Below are 3827 nucleotides of genomic sequence, written 5' to 3' on the forward strand. Positions count from 1 at the left end.
GTTCACATTTAGTCCCCAAAGAGGTTTTAACACATGCCCCAGATTTTTCGAAACGATTGCCATGGTGATTTATAACATGCTCTTATGTAATTAAATGCGAAAATGAAGCTTAAAACATGTGACATAAAAAAATTATTAACAAACTTCTTTACCAGGTGGCTGCAGTAAGCGAACGGTAGCATCCTCCCTCTCGTAGCCAGGAGAATTTTTCGGCAGTTTAAGTACTGGTGCTAAGATGATGACACTTGGGCCAGCATCGACTTCGTGCGAATGTAAACATTACCTCCTGTACCACAGCCGAGTTTCGTGAACAGGCGCTGACGGCCACGCACGTGTCAGATATTGAAAAATTAGCAGGCAGAACGTTACAGACATGCGGGCGCACCGTATTACTTCCAGAGGAAGCAACCGTATTGGAAAGCTATGGAGAGCAAACAACCCTACTGGCAACGTTGGAAGCAGGCGCCCTGCTGATGCTACTGAAATAGGCGGGTTTGACGTGTTGAATTTGAGTGGAGGCAGATATTCGTTTGCATGTTTCTGCTGGGATCAAATAAGAAAATAAAGTATGGCTTTTAGAGAATAGGTTTTGTGTTTGGAGCCTTATCACTTTTTGAATAAAACAGATACTCATGAACGAACTGTTTTTGGTTTTTATAGCATTTCATATTATTTAGCGATTTCGTCTGATCAAAAAAAGAATCAAGTACTAACACTATTTATCTTGGGTCAGCGACAAATAGAGGACGAAAAGTGGGCCACATTACATCCTTGTGCTACAATAAGTCTGGGCGTCGTGCGGAAGCCTTCCTGTGAACGAACAGCGTAAATCGACCGAAGCAGGAAGGAATACTAGAGAAGAATAAACGAAGAGCAGCTACGCATTGTTTTTGTAAGCCTACACAAAGCAGAAGGTGCAGAATTTTTTGTTACTTTTAATTAAAGCGATTCCTTTGCAGGCATGAAACATGGAAATAAAAACACTTCTAAATAAACGCTGTAGCACTACGCAGCGCATTTGTATGACATAATTGGGGTAATGTTGTGGAGAGCGCCGACCAGATTACTACTCTCCCGCCGCATCAGTGGCATCGTGGAACAACCACATTCTCGTGCAGAGACCGCTTCATACACAGGTAATAGAGACATTTAGAATAGGGCGACGCTATCGGTTATGGACATAGGGGAATAGCGTTGCAGTGCGCTGGCGTAGGAATATAACACCTCCCTCTCCGGTTATTGTCCTGCGCCTGCGCACTGGCGCCCCTCTCTGCCTCTATACCCCTAAAGAATGGCGTCAATGTATTCTAAAAGTTCCTAATGGCTGCAATCAATACTTAAGGTCCCCCTTTGCGTTCTTCTTCCACTGGAGCACATGCCAGGAATCCTTAAAGCTCAGGAACCTCAGGAACCTTAAAGCTCAGGGACTTTAAAGCTCAGGAAATGGTCTCAGGGACTCTTAAATAATTTATGCTATGTCTCTGCAGTTATATTTTTGGATTTTGGCACGTTATGTGCAATAAATATTCTATTCTAATCTATTCTGATGTCGGAGTTGAATTCGCTTTTATGCACCGGCTGTTTGCCTGCGCTACAAGGTGTTATAGCCCTGTTATTCCATCAGGGTACGCCTATATCTCTCAATAGGAAGTGCGTTAGCACACGTTGGTTTTCTGTAGCAATGACACTGTTCTGCCCGTAGCTCTGAAAAACGTACCCCAGCGAGGCGATTCTGTTGCTGGGAAATTGGTCGCCCGCGACAATATGCCGATAACAAACCCCACTCCTGAGGTTGGTGACCGGTATTTGACTTGTGTATGACAATCATGCGACGGCTTCTTCCTCCTGATCATGTTGGGTTTAAGCGCGTAAAGATATATGCACCCAGTAGGGGGGGGGGGGGGTAAAAGCATTGCTATTCACTTTGGTTGCTGCTCGCCCAAAAGCGCTCGCACTGAGGCCCAGCCGCCTACTGTCAACAAGGTCTTGAACCCCCGATAGCGTCGCGGGCTCAGAAGATTCATTGCACATCGAAGCGTGTTTCAGTGGAAGGAATTTCACCGAACGTTACTTCATAGGAATATTAAACCGTATATGTAAGATTACTGGCAGGTTAGAGCGACTGTACGTTTAACGCGCGCAAGCCGGTTTAAACACACGGATCGGTTTCTGCTGCCACTTGCGGGTTTAACATGCAACAGGAAAACAGATGTGTGAATAGGTATTGAAGATGCGCTCAGATACCAAAAGCCGTACCCAGGACAGCTTTAGCTAGTTAGGTTAGGCAGTAGAAAAAAATGCCAAATTAAGAATATACAAAAATATAAGGAAAAAAGGAAGCGAGCAGAAATGACTAAGCGCGAAGGACGAGAGCAGTGACGCTGTTTTTCATGACACAAATGAAAGCAGTCATGTGAAATAGCCACTGACACAACAAAGGTGCTACGTATAAATCGCCATTCGATGAAACCTTCAGGTCTTCGGTTTCACTGGAAGGCCATGCGAAGGTAAACACGGTTTTATTGCTTAATATTACACCACGTAATGAAATTTTCTGACCGTCTTGAGAGCGCCAGACGGGCTTTTTGATTTTGCGCTTTGAATGGGCGAGAGCGGTTACTCGCTCGTTCTCTTCAACCACTGAAAAGTGTCATTTAACTTCTTCCTGTGCATGGCTCAACGTGTACCAACGTGCGCATCTAGTTGTTTGCCGATTTTGCCCGGAACGAAGGTGCATAAATTCGGTTTTAAAATGACGTAGTTAGGTTTTTTCTTATTCTGCTTCAACAGAGAAGCCTCGAGTTTTCTGCTTCGGTTTTATTTCATTTCTTCACACACTCCGAGCATGAAGGCAAACTAAAACAAGGACCCAAAGTAGACTTGCACATTTTCTCGGGGGAGAACGCTGAAATAAACGCGCACCCAACCGCCAAAACGAATAAGTAAACGTTAACTAACTTATTTTTTTCATAGCCCGCATCCTGGTGTTCGCCGTTGGAACACCCAAGGCGACCATCATCCGAAAATAAGGAAGCAGAAGTACTGCACTTGCCTTAGAGCGGCCCGGCCGGCAACTTCAATTCCGGCCGAGGACCTCAACTTGAAGCCATGGACCGGCCAAGGTCCGGCGAAACAGTGCATCTGCAGACCAGCCAAGGAACACGGGCCAGGCCGGGAAAGGACTTTCGGGTAGATCCGATCCCGTACACTTCTCTACAGCACTCCAGGAAAGCCAATATCTCGTCTCTCTCAATATATCATGCCGAGAATTTTGCGGAATTCGCCCTGCACTAAAAGAAATTTCAAGCTTGTTTTAACAAAACAATTTTTGACAGTAAAGTTTGAGTGGGTTTTTATGAAGAACAGACGACCAGAGCGACAGCATTTGCAAAAAGTCGAGAAAGGTAAATTTTTTCCTCTTATTGACGAGGAATGTAAATTTTTAAATGCATTATTAGGCCTAGTTAAGTATAGTTAACTATCAATTGGTATTCTACTCTTCATATGTACCCTTAAAACAACTGTCATGCGACAAGACTTTGAGGAGTTATTTATCGCTGAAAATGACAATTTTCCTTCATTGAGGAGACTGCCGCAATTCAAGCTGTGCATGTTCCACCAAGTAGCAATGGACACCAGCTGACATGAGTAGGTGTTTTGAACATATCTGGTGCGCTCATGATTATCTTCCAAGTAAAACCACAATTTCATCAAATAATTGCTGCAAGAAAAAGAAAAGGACACACGGAAAAGCCAGGGAATGCACGCAAACACGCAACATATAAAGCACTTTCATAAACCTGGATCATTCGCCTTGTCTCCCGAAT

Source organism: Amblyomma americanum, chromosome 4, assembly GCF_052857255.1.
Source record: "Amblyomma americanum isolate KBUSLIRL-KWMA chromosome 4, ASM5285725v1, whole genome shotgun sequence".
Lineage (NCBI taxonomy): Eukaryota > Metazoa > Arthropoda > Arachnida > Ixodida > Ixodidae > Amblyomma > Amblyomma americanum.